This window comes from Protopterus annectens, chromosome 1.part1 (assembly GCF_019279795.1).
Source record: "Protopterus annectens isolate FY-2018-M chromosome 1.part1, PAN1.0, whole genome shotgun sequence".
Taxonomy (NCBI): domain Eukaryota; kingdom Metazoa; phylum Chordata; order Ceratodontiformes; family Protopteridae; genus Protopterus; species Protopterus annectens.
Window position 1 is genome coordinate 1,250,395,727 of NC_056726.1, and position 17,875 is coordinate 1,250,413,601.

General features: G+C 36.9%; 1 protein-coding gene across 1 annotated transcript in view; it reads left to right on the plus strand.

Moving 5' to 3' along the window:
* SPHK2 (sphingosine kinase 2) overlaps window positions 1–17,875 on the plus strand; it is a 602,609-nt gene that overhangs the window by 9,248 nt on the left and 575,486 nt on the right. The gene's annotated exons all lie outside the window — the stretch shown is intronic.

A 17,875-nucleotide genomic window follows, 5' to 3' on the forward strand; every position in this document is an offset into this window, starting at 1 on the left:
CTGCTCTGTTTTTTTCATTTAAAGGGATTCCATTTGTTGTCTTTTCTTATAAATAAGAAATGAGGCAGTTATTTTTATTTTCAGTCTGCACTTTATGTTCTGGGGTTCATAGCCTTCTGGTCTTCCATCACCAAAAACAAATGTGCTTGTCTTTTATGCAACTGAGTGTTATCATCCAAGACCCGGAAAAAGTCACCAGCTGTGTAGCAACCACCCTTCTGTTGATAAAGAAATTACGCTTGGATCTAGATTTCACATTCTAATCCAAAAAAGTAGCAATCCAAAAAAAGAAGCACACAAAAAAGCTTAAAGCTTTGTTGAAGCTGTTAGATGAGGCATGGAAAACATGTTCTGCTGGATTGTTTTGATTCCATAAGGAAAGGGGTTTGATTCTGTTCATTTGTCGGCTTGGTTGTCTACTTGCTGTTCCCATGTCTGTGTGAGTTTCCTCCTTCCCTGAGATATGCCACTATGCACAAGTCGTGTGTGTGCGCCATATATTATTAATACGAGTGTGTGTGTATATGATATAGATATATATATATATATATATATATATATATATATAATATTACATATAATGCATATACACACATGTATACATACGTACACACATGTATACATACATACGCACAATTAAATATATACTTTCAGAATCTCGAATGTCTGAAAACCTGAATGTCATATGGTCGAGATATATATATATATATATATATATATATATATATATATATATATATATATATATGAAAACCTGAATGTCATATGGTCAAGACCATATGGTTGAGTTTTCAGAAGCTCGAAATTCTGAATGGAGATCTGCATACAGCACGGAATGGGAGATTTCCCTTTTCCTTGCTGTAGTGCGATCTTAGATCGCTATATTTAATTAGCGGGGCTGTGGGTGCAGGAGGGCTTGCCCCCCTGCAGAAACTTCCTTTTTTTTTTTTTTTTTGAGTTTTCAGAAGCTCAAAACCCTGAAATTAATCCAATCATATGGTCTCGACCATATGACATTTGGGTTTTCAGATGTTCGAGATTCTGAAGAGAATATATTGTGTGTGTATGTTGTATCATGCATGTGCGTTTTGTGTGTGCACGTATATATGGTATAAAATTAATACACCTATACGTGTGTGTGTGTGTGTGTGTGTGAGAGAGATAACATATATTATTTAAATTAAGGTTGATAATAAACCAAAATCTGGCCACACATTAAGGCTGCTATCAGAAAGTCGGTAACTCTTTCCCATAAATATAAAGGAAAGTTTAGGAATATGTCTGGTGTGGAATTTTCTGTACTATTAAACAGTATGCCAAAAGAAGAAACGTTAATGAAACGTTAACCCCCCCCCCCCCAACACACAAGATAACAGTGAATCACACCAGCAAGAAGCTTGACCAGTGTTAAAAATGTAAACATGTCCCAGAGCTTAGTCGCTACAGCTACCAAAGGGGAACCACAAATCCGTCTTCAGTTATGCCAGGAAGTTAAGGAATAATGTCCAGTAATGCACAGAGCATATTATTTAATAATTTAATATGCATTCTGATCCCCAGGATACAGTCAGTGTGGCAAAAGACAAATTTAGTTCTAACTCACCTCCCACACATTGTTGCTTCCACTGTCCCTGAAATTTTAGTTTCTGCTAAAATCTCTTGTGAACAGAATCTGCTCCTTGGGTTGCTAAAAGAAAGGTCTTGCCTTCTCTTTCCTCTAGCTTACACATTTCCCTAATTCCCTTGCATTCATGCTTTTCTCCTTGTGAGTGAATTACATTACTGACAAGCAAGTTGATGATATTTATGCTGGCATTGGAAATCTGATTCTTGTTTTTGAGTTTTGTAGGCCAAATGGAAGACAGACAGACAGGGTCTGTTTCTGTTATTTAAAAAAATAAACGCCATTCCTTTCCTGGTGGGCAATTAAATATTCTGGGCAATATGGGACTGCTTAGTTAGCTCACAACCTCCACTGGCTTTATAGAATGTTTGTTTGTGTCTTTTGGCTTTTCCCGGTTAGGGGTTGCCACAGCGGAACTCCGGTGGATTTTTACGTACCGGGTTACCAGCCCTGACGCACAACCTTCAACGAAGGCATGCCTCATTCACGTATGCCTTCACACAGAAGACGCTCTAGCTGAGAATCGAATGGGACAACGTCTTGCTATGAGGCGACAACGCTACCGCAGCACCACCACCGCAGTACTGGCTTTATAGAATATTCCTTGTAAAATTTGTGGTATTGCTAGCAAATCATTGAAGACTGCAGTTACTAAATAGCACCACCACCGCAGTACTGGCTTTATAGAATATTCCTTGTAAAATTTGTGGTATTGCTAGCAAATCATTGAAGACTGCAGTTACTAAATAATGAAAAATCTATACAAGATGAACTAGAATTCATGCAGAGGTTTAGGTTGGTGAGAGAGTTCAGAGTGTTAAACCGAGTGCAGATGCTGTCTAAGTACTAAGTACACAGTTAAGTGGAAGTACCTTTTTAGAAGTCTTCTGAAGGAAACTCGGAGAAAGTTGCCTTAAACTTTATTCATAAGTTTAGAAGCTCCAGCTAAGAGTTCAGATTCACCATGCCAGTCTTTTTCCACTGAAGAATGAATTGGGCATGTATCTCTTGAGCAGAAGGACTAATTAAAAGGCATATACTATGAGGAATAGCATTTTTAAGGACAATGTAATGTGGTGTGGGCAGGACACAGGATGATGGTATGCAAATGATTGCTGAATTCTAGTCTTTGAGTACTCTTGAGTGAGATACAGTGATGGCTTCATGTTGAGTGCTTACTGTAAGCATGCTCTTATTTATTAACTTGACTATAAATAAGGTCCATTACCTTTTATATGTCTAGCAAACTTAATATTCTGGTCAAGTGGGTAGGCAGAGCAAATTTACAGAAGGACACAGATTTCGCTGAGTCTTGATTCATATAAGGAATTTAGATCTCTGAATTCTTGGTTAAATTGTTACTTGAAGATCATTGCTTTTGCTGTAGATATATTTAGCTGAAAGCTAATTTCTTTATCCTAGATTTGGCACTTTTGAAATGCAAACATGTTACTGTGGTTATATTCAAGATATTCCCATATGAGTACAGCATGTTGTATCATTTGCATATTGTATTGTGGTTTGTGAACAGTAGCAAATTACTCAAGCTAACAAACAGCTGATCCAGTACCAACCCCTCCAAATAGGCGTTTTGAAACGCAGCCTTCTCATATGACGTGTCCTGCAAATGAAATCACTGGAGAACTAGTGCGGTGAATAGTTGCCATTACCACAAGTATGTCTTTGCAAGGAATTTATGACTCATTACAGCCGAGTGCTCCTCTAAACATTTCTGTTGTTGCCTCCTGCTGTTCCTCTCTAGGAGTCAAATATTACTTGTTCATATTTGCATTAATAATTCCAAAACCATGCCACATAAAAGGTATTGGAATATTTTATTTTGAAGCATACATGATGGCAAGCACAGTTGTGTTGATATTTGATCTCTGTCAATGAGTTTTTGTTAGAACTGTAAGGTGATAATTTCATTTTTCAAAGGGTCAAGCCACACCCACTGAGACACTCAAAAGAGCTGTACTGGAGGGAATGATGCTGAATACTGTCAACAGATGTAAGAAGAGTACCATTTCATATTCCCCATGTTGCACACTGAGTAAAAAAAGGGAGTGCTACCTGAAACCTATGTGCAGAGTAAAAAAAAAAAGCATGTTGAGAGGCAGAGAGCTTATAATATTTTGTTGGGCATTGAAGATGTTGTTTGTGAATGCATTTCTCCTGGACTCCTGATTGGGGAGACAGCAGTACACAGCTGACTGAAGAGACAACTTAGGAAGGAGAGCTCTTGAGATGATTTTTTTTTATAAAGAATAATTACATTTACTTTAATAGCCAGTTGCTTTAGTATGGCGCTCAAGTATAGCAGCACCTCTGCTGTTAGCCTAGGCAGGCAGGATTTGGATAATCTGTTATCCTGGACTGAGTTTTCTGCAAGTATTTCTACTACGTTTATTGAGATGAGATTAGATGGTTGTGGTAGTGATGACTGGGTCTGGAAAACCAGAACCAGTACTGTGGTTATTGATTGAAATAGTTATCTGGCTACTTTTAATAATTTTCAATGCACAGGACAGGATTTAGCTGATCAGCTTGCCTAGACTAGTGCAACTTGTTGATGCTTTTCCAAAATTTTCATGTGGCAGTGAGTAGACTATTGTGACTGAAATTTTTTTGTTTGTAGCAATTTTTGACTTTGCACAGTCCTCCCTGTAAAATAGTTGAGGCTGGGGTATTTTATCTTTGTGATACTGCTTCCAAGGTTGAGCACCCTCCTTTATTAGGTGCACCATTTCATGTGTTGTCCAAAACCGTGAACTTGACCCCCGTTTGTCTTTGCCTTCATTGGTGTCCTTTATTGAGAATGGTTTAAAAATACTGCTGAAGTTAAAACTGGTGCATTTCATTGAGCTCTAAGGTGAATAACTCTGAGCATTTGGCTTAAGGATATTGGTGATGGTAGGGAGACAAAATTGTGCGTCTTTGACAAGCTAATATGATTTTTTTCAGCTTTGTCTTGTGTCTAAAAGCAAATGTAGTTCATTATTAAAGCTGTTTGGCATAACCCACTAACAGGTATGTTCTTTCAGGATGATGTGAATGAATCAAGGTGTTTTGCTTGTAAATACTTGTCTCGCCTAGTGAAGGCCAGTTTGAGCTGAGCAAGTCCATACAGCTGTAATCTAGATATGTTGACCCTTTAGACTTCTATTCAGTGTGTAAAGTCCATCAAAACTATAATTTCTCCCTTTAATAAATATTGGCAGAAAGTTGACTTGAGGGTATTCTCTGATTTCCATGAATGAGTCCGTGTTCCTATTTGTAGCCAATAATAAGTTGATTTGAAGTGATAATATTTGCAGTAATGAAAACAGATTTCCCCTGTGAAGATTTTGGCAATAAAAAAGCCAACCAAGCGGATAAAGGCTGCCTTGTACCAAAGTCAAATGCAAATAAATAAAAAAGAACAAGGCAGCTAAGCATGGCTAAAGAACATTAATTTATTAAAATACAAGTGGTAAGAGCTATCATGCAGATACACTGCACTTCATCAGACCAACAGAATAAAAATCAAGCAACACGCTTTTAGTGTAGAATTGATTAAAAAACATAATTGGTGTTTCAAAGGGCGTGCCCTTAAAACATGCTTTAAAGGTTCACATCCATTCAACCCTGGTGCCTCATGTGCAGTAAGCCTAATAATTAATTTGGAGTTTGCCAGTTCAAATGTATTCCTACCATCTCCCCTTGTGTGTCAACACCTGTCATTTGCAAAACCATAAAAGCAAAAACATGCCCAGGTTTATCACGGGCATGCTTATACAAAGCACTAGTCGGGGTCCTCCCTGCGTATATAACCTAAATGCTCCATTATACACTCTTTAAAAGAGCGTTCAGTTTTCCCTCTATTGAGAAGCTTCTACACCGGGCCAAGTAGACTATTGTACTGAAGTACAGTCAGCATAAAACTTGATTCAAACTTATACCCAGTGTTAGGATGTATAAAACTCTTATGTTCGGATATAAATTCACATGCTTTGCATCCTCTGTAGGCATAAGTGCCCTTCCTAACTGACTGCACACAAGATCTACTCTGATCAAAATTATAACATAGTTCTCTCTCTAAGTTACATCTACTCTTGAGCCTAAAAGAGGTGTCACTCCCAACTATGTCTTTAATGTCATCATCAGCTAAAAGCACAGGCCAATTTCTTCTAATAGTACCACATATCTATTGTATGTTAGAGCAACCTTATTCTTCACAGATTTATTGGTTGTGAAACATTCTCTGCGATCACCATTCCTTTCTGCCCTGGATGAGTAGAAGGGTTTAGCCCTACCATTGCGAGTATGAGTAAGGTTTAACATATTCATAGACACTTCATCCTGACTATAGCCCCTCTCTTTAAACTCATCCTGTAGATGACCAACTGCTCCAGCAAACATCTCATCACTGGTATGTAAACGGGACATTCCAAAAACCTGCCCTTTAACAATGTTTCCAAAAACATGGCTAGGGTGCATGCTAGTGCGATGTAATAAATTGTTCTTATGACAATTTTTCCTAAAAAGTGCAGTCCCAAAAGAGCCATCATCCATTTTAATAATTTCAACATCTAGGAAATCAATTTTATCAAAAGCTACCTTATGCGTAAATCTCAAGAAAGAGGTAGATGAATTCAAGTAGTCCACAAATTGAATCAGCTTCTGCAATGTACCTCCCCATTGGAGGAAAACATCATCCACAAATTTACGATATAGTTTAACAGACTCACTAAACTTATTATTCCCAAGGACAAATTCCTCCTCCCATTGAGCCATAACAAGTTTGGCGTAGCTATTGGCACATGCTGTGTCTATAGCGTAGTAGCCACCTATGAGTCGATAGCTATCGGCCCAAGGGCCTAAGTAAGCGTAGCCAACAAGTTTCCCTTGCTTACGCCACCCAAGAAAGTTATTTTCCTGTGTCCCTGTCAAGCAGAGCCACAGAAGCCAACCTTCTGCCAATAAATGCACCCACTAGTGCTTTTCTATAAGCATGTCTGTGTTAAACATGGACATGTTTTTGCTTTTATGATTTTGCAAATGATAGGCGAGGGGGAGATATGAGGAATAAGCTTGAATTGGAGGGATCCACTAATTAATGTTCTTTAGCCCTGCTTGGCTGCTTTGTTCTTTTTTATTTGTTAGCATTTTGGTAATTGCCAGTTGATCTCCACCCTTACAATTTAATGTGCAGCTATAGCAACTCAGTCTGTGCACTTGTATTTTCTGTCATCTCTGTGTTATGTAACCACCTTGCAATAGTTCTGATTTTCTTGTATGTGAATTCATCTGTATGACCATCAGAAAATGTATGGTAATTATTGAGAAAATACATGAAAATGCAAAATCTGTTAACAAGAACTTTATCTGTCCCTGAAATTGGTCTTTTGTCCCTGATTCTTGTACCGAGAGGTGTATTAGTTGTCAAACATAAGAGAGGCATTACAAAGTCCCAGTATTTGAAGTTTTATGTAAATTCGAGTGGAGAACAGAATTTTGTTCAGAAAGATCACCAAAAGGGTTGTGTTGTATCCATGTTTGAGCGTGATGTGGTTCAGACATGTTGCCTTGATTCAAAGTGTGCTTATCAATAAAAAGGAATGCTACAGGCTAAAGACCATGAATTGTTTTGACAGTAAAGTACAAAAATGGGTCTCTGCTTGGTATTCTTCCCCAGATTGCAACCTGAAGTGTGTGTGTATCTCTTTTTAAAACTGTAATTGTAGCATAGGCTGAAAGAACTGTTTTTAAATTGAACTCCTTAGCATTGCAGATGAGCTTCAGAAGAACCCTGTTTTTCTAAGAACATCCCCTAGGTAGTGTAATTTGGTTTAAGGTAGTGGACTTGGTTTACAAACTCAACTCTCTTTGCTGTATGACCGTCTCAGTGTGTTTATTTTCTTAGCTCTTTATACAAAATTTGTTTTGAGTGTCCTAGAAATGTAATTTGTCTCTGTGTGTGAGTGACTGGAGGGGGGGGTTCACCAAAATGGGCCCTGCAGCTGCTAATGCTGTTCTTACTCATCAGAAGTACTTTAAGGTGTAAAATGATATATAGGATACACAGTTTAAGAATCAACAAGCCAAACATACATAAGGTACAAAAAAAAAAGCTGTAGAACACAATGCAGTAATATGCAAGCTAAATTATAGTGCATTAATGTTAAGGAAGGACTTTAGAAACCTCCAGGAATTGCATCCTTTGTATAAGGAGTACAAAATAACATATTATGCCATACTTTTGAACAAGGGAAAGACTACCATGCTGTTTTGCGATTTATCTTTAATCTATCTTGGGGACAGAAATTCATTATGATGTAGCCTAATGATGTTAATTGTTTGAACAGTTGCTTCGCATTTTCATTAAGCTTGATTTTATATCTGCTATAATTAGCTTAAGTCTTCTGAATCTCTTGAATCTTATCAAGAGATTAGTGTTATCTGCTGTTTAGACAGATCCTTTGTGTACCTAAAATGATTTGCTTTCTTTACAACTGCAATATACTGAAACATTCTTTGCTATATGAACACACAGTTTGTCTGCTGACACTGTATAGTTGGGTGCTGTAAAAAGAGAGCAATAAATATCTGAAGTGATAGTCACTTGTGATAAGAATCTGTGGTGTATTGCAGAAGCATGCCTTTTTTTCCATGTCTGATCGCAAAGTCCTGCCCTTAGGGTACCTGCATTTAGAGTCTGAACTGTTCCAGGATTAATTCATGGAGACATCTGTTGTCCTCTTCTACTAGTTCCAGTACAAGTGTTAGAGGAAATTGAACACTGGGATAAGGATAATCAGAGTAGAGTGTTAATTCATTCACAGCCCACCTTTTCTTACGTTTTTATGCAAGAGTCACTGGAGATAGGTGACAGTACAGCATCTACCTCCCACCAGTCCATAGAATCTCTTTTTTTAAGATGTTGGAAGTGAATCTAGTGTTTACAGTTAACTTGGAATGAAACAAAAATAGTATTTGTGGCATCAGAGAACTCTGTCTGTAGCTGTGGTACATTCAGTAGATATACAGGTTGTAGCACACTGCTTAGCTCTCTTGTTCTAGCATGTAGCAACAGGGCATTTCTGCTGTATAGGAAAGACATTAATTCCATCCTTGTGCGCTTAACCACACTCTGCAAAAAACAAAAAAGGCACACTGTTTACAGTATCATTTTAGTACATGTTCACATCCATTGTTTTCTATTATAAGTAGAACTCTACTTAGTTTTTTATTTTCTCAGTTTTGCTTAGAAGACTTTATGGGAGGAACGGTTTGATGTGACATTTTCAGAAATAATTTTATTCCATCTTTTTTAAGCACAGTTGCTACACTTCTGGTGGAAATGTTTACAGAATGGGGTACAGTAGCTGACCCTGTTTTATACCCCTTAGTCTGCAGATTATGACTTCTGTCAGCACAAAGGATAAAGGCTGAGCTGCTAAACAGACTAGTATAGTCCATAGTTTGATTCCTTCAGCCTCTGTATGACAGTTGTATAATTTGACCAAATGGTGCTCCTGTGCAGAGTCTGAAAAAGATCTGATGGTAAGTGTTCTGCTCCAGTTTACTACTACAAAAAACGGTAACCTGAGCTACTAGATTAGAAAACCTTTCTCCTTCCCTAGTCTGTCTATGCTAGGCTAGTTAAATAAATAAAACTCCCATAATGCACATTGTAGAAAGAATACATTTCAGCTGCTTAACTCTTCATAAGCAGCATACGTCTCTTTTAGGACTGACCCAACAGCACTGTGATTTGCTCAGATCTGCATAGCATGTAATCAAAACCGAGAGAATCGTACTCAAGATTGCAGGATGAAGCTCGCTAATTACTAATCTTCACTTTTGTGCTAAATTTTCAGACATTGGTTTGAGAGGTTTATTTCAACTCTCCCTTTACTTTTTCAGCTTTGTTTCATGTATAGCGGAGACTTTCTGTATCCATACACTTTTTGCACGTAAATAGTTTAGTTGGGTGTGTTACTATCCTAATACAAAATGATAGACATTTTCTGTATGTGTAATCCTCTTTTGTTGAAGTGCTAAGGAGAGCTGATGATGATTGAGGTTCCCATAGATCCTACTACACAAGGTCTTATTTTATATTGTTCACACATTAGTATATTTTTTTTCTGGAGATGTCTTTTCCTGTTGTATGAAATTGTTGCTGTCCCAGATTTTTGGAAAATATTAAAACCGATGTTATATTTCCTAGGAGATTAGTTTTCAGTGCGGGGCTGGAGAGAGGAGCTTTATTTATATTTTTTGTCTAATGAGTTAGAGTGTATGCGTTCTGCATTTAGTCAGGCAAATGGGGCGAAACAGAATACACAAGTTCTGAGTCCAGTAAATGATCAACTTGTAACACAAACCAGTTAATAGGCAAGACTATAGTTTTAAACTATAGGTTATCCTTGTAATGTTAGATTTATTAAAGACTTCTTTGTAGTAATATATTATAAAACAACTTTGGGAATTTGATAATAGAGGTTTGTTTTTAATTAGTAAGCTTTTTAAGGGATGAAAAATACAGTATTTTAAATGTAAGGTAACTAGAAAGACCTGGGGTTGTAACTCTTACTGGCTGTGGATTTTTCTTCTGCCTTACCTTCTTTCTCAAATTATGACTTATGACAAAATTCTGGCGAAGACATTAATCATACATTTTTATAAACAAATCCTATACTGGCATATTTTCAGTTCCAAATAATCCAGTCATTGTCAGTTAAACGTTACAAAGCTCATTCAGTTCCTGCCTTCCAAACCTCATTCCTTCTCCAAAACGTTATTCTGTATATATTGTTCCCACAATTCCCTTTTTTATGCAGTTTGTTTCTACCTTTTTCTAAACATCCCACTTCCAGTTGTTTTATCTCTTACTGTATTTGCTGCTTCTAATTCAGTTGGTTTAGACTTTGATTTCCATTTTCTAGTAATTGCTTTTTGGTAGCCTCCAGTATTAAACTCTGCAAGGCCTTGCTATGTCCAGACAATTCCACTTCTATATCACAGGTCAAATAAATAATTTCCTTAGTTACACCAGTTTGCTTACCCAGTTTTACTGAGAATAGTCTTCAGGGAATTTTTAAAGTCTGCCAACTCACTGGGCTCAAAATTTTTTTTTTTCAATTACCTCTTTCCTCCCCTTTACACTCCTAACAGTTCAGTCTTCCCGAGGAAAAATACAGTGATGTCTGCTTGGGGTATAAAAATACCTATGCAAACACTTCAAGCAAAAATCCTAAATCTTCTAGATTTTGCATATTTGAGAGCCATACATATGTCCTCCCATTGTTTCTTTGTGAATTGTGCATCCGATCTCCCTTCCCAGTCATTTCTAACCTCCTCTCATTCTTATAGTTATCATACAGTATTTTATGTTTATTTATTTATGTACAATTTGCTTACTTTGGTTCTATTTCTAAGGCGTATTGTACTTCATATTATGGAGCTTGTACTATGTATTATGGAGTTTTTCTCCCTGGGCCTCCAGTGAAAATGGGCTCCGTGAGCCCAGTGGACCTCCCCGGTCATCAAACTGGAAATAAATAAATCACTTTTTTTTTTTTTTTTTTTTTTGGAAGGATAAACTTACCCACTGACACTTGCCCTCTTCCCATCCCAGATAAAATTCTTCATCTCTTTTTACGTGCTATTCACAACTCCTATGGTTGATAAAAATATGCTGTCGCTGTCCAGATCCATAAAACAGAGCTTCCAGTTTCTCAGTTTGTATTCTCTTTTGTTTAGTCTCTTCCCACATATTTGTAGCTGCCATAACAGAATGCTTTTTTTAAGCCATAGTCCCTAGTACTTTAATTTTGTATACCAAAAAATATGGGTATTGATGATGAATCGGTTTGTGTGTGGGTATATAGTTTACAGCTCTTGCCTTTGTTTTATAGTCATTAATTTTGTATACCAAAAAAGATGTGACACTTTATCAGGTTGTTACAAAACACTGAAGTGTCCTTTACTGGTTTTATCAAGTATAAAGTAATATTCTCTGCAAATAAAGCCAACTTTTCTTGACTAAAATATCAATTATATCCCTCAATTTCTGAGTTTATTTTCTTTGCCAGTGGCTCTAAGTATATTGCAAATAAAGGGGAAAGAGGACACCCTTTCCTGGTTCCTCTGCTCAAACAGAACTTATCAGAGAGGAGCCCTCCCTCCACTTTAATTTTCAGCTGTTATCCCTCTTATCCTTCTAATCAAGAAAAATAACCGTGGATGGAAAAGACTTCAGAGCCGAGTGCTGCTAAAAACCATTTACTTTTTATTACAAAATATAATCTATTTTGTAATAAAAACTAATGGTTTTGAGCAGCACTAGGCTCTGAAGTCTTTTCTATCCACTGTTACTGTTCTGGTTCGTGTACAACTTTTTCAACTATCCTCTTAATCAACCTTTATAATTTTGTCAGGGTATGCAAATGTTTCCATTGCCCTAATTGATAAAATCCCAAGTTATTCTAACTACTTTCTTTGCATCAAAACCTACCAACAGCAGTGGTATTTTCTTAATTTTGCTTCCCTCTAGATCATCTTTGTTCTGTTAATGTTGTCAGATTTTTGCCTCCATTCCATAAAACCACACTGATCCGGATCTCTTAGTTTTTGGCAACATCCTTTCCATTCTTTTAGCCATTATAGATATAAATACTTTATAGTCATGGTTTAGAATCAAAATGGACCTATATGAGGCTGGATCTGATCTCTTTACGATCTTGGTGCTTAAGCAAAGCCTTCCTGATTTTATCACTTTCTTCCCTCCTAGCTTTCAAACTTCCACATGAATACCATCGATTACTGGGGACATTCCTGTAGCTTGCTTATACATCACTATTTTTAATCTCCTCCTGTCCTAACTGTAAGAGTTAGATGAGGCTCAATTGCTAACCTTGACACATTTAATTTTTCCATAAACATTTCCAATTGTACTAATGTCCAAATTTTTCTACTTTTATACTGATTTTCATAAAATTTCCAGGATCTCTGGTTGTTTTCCTTACTATTGGCTCTCCAAGCTTGCAAGATCACTTTTTGCTTTCTGTTGCCTGAGCGATTGTGCTAAAAGTTTTTGTGCTCTGGAGTTATCAAAAACAGCTGCTTAACAGCAATCTTTCTAAACTCAAGCATATTACCCAGGTACTCCCTTATTTTCTCATTAGCACTCCACAGTTGTGCCTCTTCTTGTTCTGTGAGATTCCCCTAATTTCCACTACCCATTCCCTTTTTTTTGTTTGTTTAACAGATAGGTGGGGAAGTGCCAACCTGTCATTTTTATCTTGATTATTATTGGTGTGTGATCTGAAATAGTTACTGGATGTGTATCAGAACTTTCAATTAAATGAACATGTCCCTTTGACTGTGAAATGTAAGTTCTTTGTAGTATAGCACCGTTTTTGTACCTTGGGGAATAATATGTAAATTCTCTAACTCCTACTACTGAATTCATATCTTCCATACCAAATATTTTCATAAATTTTTTTTCAAAAATCTACCCTCATTTGTTAGCCCCCCTCCCCCCAGATACATCCTCACTGTTGCAAATCAAATTCCAGTCCCTACCTATAAGTAATATTCCCTACTGATCATTCATTCTAGTAGTTTTAGGTGGAATATAAATATATGCCAGTATGATCTTCCTGCCTTGCCAGTAGCCCCTTAGTACTACATGTCATAGGTTCATAGAATAGTACTAGGCTGACTACCCTTAGGGCTGTTTGAAGCCTCGACAGTTACCCTGTGTGAGAATCGAACCCTACACCTTGTGTCTAGAAGGCAAACACCTTAACCATTGTGCCAACCCCCACCCATATTATGCCAACCTGCCATCCATATTTACCGTTATTGTTTTTCTTCTCATCTATCCCTAGTGGAGCTCCTCTCGCAATTAATGTAAGTACTCCCCCTTATCTTTTTCCCAGATCTTCCACTGAATTCCTTTCTTTATAAAATTCACATCCTCACTTCTTTCCAAATGTGTCTCCTGTAGCATAGCTATTTGTACTATACATTAAAAAATTGGTTACTACGTTTCTTTTTTGTATCTGAGACCATGCACATTAAAGATAATATGGAAAGTGTGAGACCATGCACATTAAAGATAATATGGAAAGTGTCAAAGTGTCCAACTGTTATGTATAATGGCTTTTTAATGTCTAGTTTCAACTTTTGTTAATGCATACACAATGTTTGGCAGGTTGATTTTTTTTTTTTTTTTATATACAGTTTTTATGTCTTCAAGACTTTTTTCTTTTAATGAAAACCTTGAAAACAAACACACACACCTCCAGAACACCCCCCAGAACCTATTGACTTAATACTAGCACACAGCTGTGTACATATTCAAATGATGAAGTTAAATCCTTCTAACAGTGACGGTTGTCCCAGGTTGACAGCCACACTTGCATGATTGAATTAACCCATAATGAAGATTATCCATGTTACGACACATGGTACATACAGCCTGTGCTGCTTCTTCCACTAAGTGCTGTCTGTTTATGTAGAAGACAAATCGGATTCTTTCCGAAAACATGATCTCTTAACCATTGAAAGAAAGAAGTCTTCTGTTTTTTTGCCCCCTTATCAGATTGTCTGCATAGAAACATGAGAACCAGATACTCGTTTGCATTTCCCTACAAGCTTTAAATATTGCTTTTTGAACGTTTATGTGCTAGAGGAAAACATTATAGTCAGTGTTCGTTTATTTGCATTCCCATAAAATTTATTAATTCACACCAAGGTCCTTAATCTAGTCATTCTCCTATGTAAAAGTAAGATAAAGCATGTTTGTTTTTCTTATGTCATGCCGCCTTTGTCCAGGCTTTTTCTTTACACTGCAGTGCCAGCATTTCTTAAAACTGAACAAAAAGAAAAAAGGAAAAAAATCGAGGCACTGTATAGTTTACTATCTTTGTTATACATAAATAACTGAAAAAACTTTACGTAATAGAATGCAGTGAATGTCTTGTATTAAATACATGTTAAGAACCAATTTTTGTTGTACTTATAGTTGACTCTTTCTTTCGTGTTCTGTTCTCCCAAATCTTGTTGCAAACATTAATGGCATGTACTTCAAGTTTAACAAAGTCAAAAGTCCAATATAATCCGTTTTTCTTGTTCAGTTATGTAACACAAATCTAACTAATGCTTTGTAAACCTACATTTATTTATTCATGAATTTCCAGGTTGCTGGCTTCTTTCCAGTTGCTGTCTATCTTCCAAATCCAGTATTTGGTTCTTACTCATGTTTTTTCTAGTCAACTCTTGCACTTTTTTCTGTTTCTCAAGCATTTTCCTCTGAAACACTGAAAAGGTTTCACTGTCATATTCTCTATATGGGCTTTATTATCAAAAGAATAAAAGGCAGAATCCCCTTCTGTTTTGATAACTCAGTTTTTGGACAAACTTTTGTATTTCCCCTTTAACATGTTCTGCATCAAAAATTATTTTGAGACTCTAAAAAAAACAATATTCTGAAAATAGCTGGGTACAGCAACTAGAATCTCTCACATCTGCTTCTCGATATTCCCTGATTGCTGGAATAAATTTATTCACTATACACCAAGCAGAAGAGTAATCATTTTCTGCCTGCACTTGGTTCTCCCTCTTTCAGTATTTTGTCCTTCTGCCACCATTCTGTCATTAACTGTTTCTGCTGGTAGGATTGCATTTTTACTATTGAATGTCTGGCCTGCTTTCTCGTGGCTAGGTTTGGAGCATTCACATGATGTGCCCTTTTAACAGCTCCTGCTGTGGAAAACCAATCCAGTTTTTGTTTTTGCATAACAATACAGTGTATCCCTTCCATTTTATCTGGTACTGCATATTTTCCTTGCATGCTTCTCTGATCTCTAATTCTATCATTTTCTTGGAACATTCTTCTTTAGCAGTCTAATACTCGGCCATCCTTTCTTCATTTCAGCCTCTGCTTTTTGTAATTTGAGTTGACCTACTTCTTTGGTGTTTCGTTTTATTTTATTCAGCTCTGAGCACATGTAACTTTTTTTCTATAGATTACTGGAAGTCAGTCATATCTTGCACCAGAGCTGGAGCTTGATCTGCTTTTTGCTGAACAGCTGCAAGATTCTTCTAGCCAGTGTTTTTTCCCCCTCTAAATAAACTAAAGGAAATGGGCTAACACAGTAACAATCCCAACTAATAACCAAATAAATGGTGCATATGCGATACCACCAGCACGGAGACAGCAAACTACTGGATAAAAACTCTAAATTTTGAGAGCTTTCATTTCATTGTACATCGAAACTTCATCAGAACCATTCAATACAAACAAAATACTCAACAACCAATCATATTCATTACATTTAAAGCTGTATACACAACAGTTACACACACAACTTCCCGCATTAAAATCCCCTGTTTAGATTACGTTTTTGTCTGCCCTTCTTTCAAAATTGTGTATTGACAACTGAAAAAATCCTTGTGATATAGTTGAATACTATTTCTTGAGAATGTTTAATAAACGGTATTCACAACATAATAGTAATATGACTTTATAGTTTAGCTGACCTAAGGTTTAAAACTGGTATAACTGACACATTATCATTCAGTCCAAGTGCTGTAGTAGCATGCAATCTGAGCTGCCAATAAAGCTCTCTGTACACCAGTAATATCTCTCAATCGCCTTCCCTAAGGAGTGTTAAAGTAGTCTGTAATACCAGCTCTAAACTTTCAAAACCTGCATGTTTCACTATGTTTAAATAGAGTGCTATTAGTATTTTTTTAATAGATATGCCATGAATATGTTCATATACATTTTTTTCTGTTTTCCCTATGTAAAAACATGTGCAGGTAAACATTGTGTTTATATGTATGTATGAGTGTATATATTATATACACATATACATGCATGCATAAGTTTTAGTAAGGCTATAATATAATTTCCACACACACGCACACACACACACACACACACATTGACAGTTTCCCTGTCATAAATATACAGGCAGTAGTTGCAAAACACACAATTTCTGCCCTTTTTTTTTTTTTTTTTTTTTTTTTTTTTTTTTTTTAATTTGATCATCCCAGTCAAAAGATACCCTAGGTTCTGGTTTAAGCACTTGGACTCAAAAACAGTTATTTTAAGTTCGGAGGGTTGTGGTCTAGACTCTGGTGGTTTGAGTTTCTAGTGCTTTTGCATTTATAGCATAGACTAGATTCAGACTTGCTGAACCTAGACTGTTTGGTATCACTTAAGCACTAAAACCAGCTCTTCACTGAGATACTGAGTGATCTGAGGCATCTGTTGCTTCCAACTAACTGTAAGTGCCTGCTTTTCCTCTTATATTGCATGTTTAATTTGTATTTACATTCTTGAATTGTCTGAACTGTTTTTTCTTTCCACATTTTACTGTATACTGTACTAGTCCAGCTGTAGCATAGTCCAGTTCCAGGTTTGCTGTTTCTGGGTCTGTTTTGTAACTTCTGAGCATCAAATTCAAGCCATTCTTGTAGGTGAAGGCCTGTCTGCATCCTTGTTGGAGGATAGTGCTGTCTGAAACCCATCTTACCAAGGTTGATTGGAGTAATCGTTATTTCTACACTGAATAATAAATTATAGTCTGATACCTATGTATCATTCTTAGTGTTTTTCTTTCTCATCTGACACATTTTTTGCTGGCCTCCTGTTATGATTGGAGTAATACTCAGAGAGAGATAATCTTTATTGGCTAGTTTGAGTTAAAAGGGTTATCTCTTGTTTTGTTTATGGCCTGTATTTGCACTTGTCCGCATGTAGCGCACCATCGTGCACTGCTACTTAGCCAGTGGTTACCATTGGTAGTTTAGATGGAAACGTATTGCTTGTTAAATTTTCCTTAGCCCTTAACTTGTAGTCCTCCAGAAGTTTTTCGTAGCCCTTGCTGTACTATCCGGTGGAACACTAAGACTAGCCTCAGAAATACCAACACACCCTCTCACCCACCAGCCATTCCTATGTGTTACCTCTTTTCCGGACCATATAAATTTACCTAACACTATGGACAGACAATTTCCCACTGTTTCCCCAGCCAGCTTGGTTGACATGGGCATCCAGAGGCAGTGTAGCAGCTGACTCATGTTCACCGACAACCTCCTAATCCACACAAACTCAACATGTGAGAGATGCAGCTGTATTAAGAACCTTGAATCCATGCTCTCTCACACACCACTTAGTACATATGACAGTGAGCTGGTTGTCTGCATGCACACCTCGCCTCATACTCCACCCAAACCCACACAAGC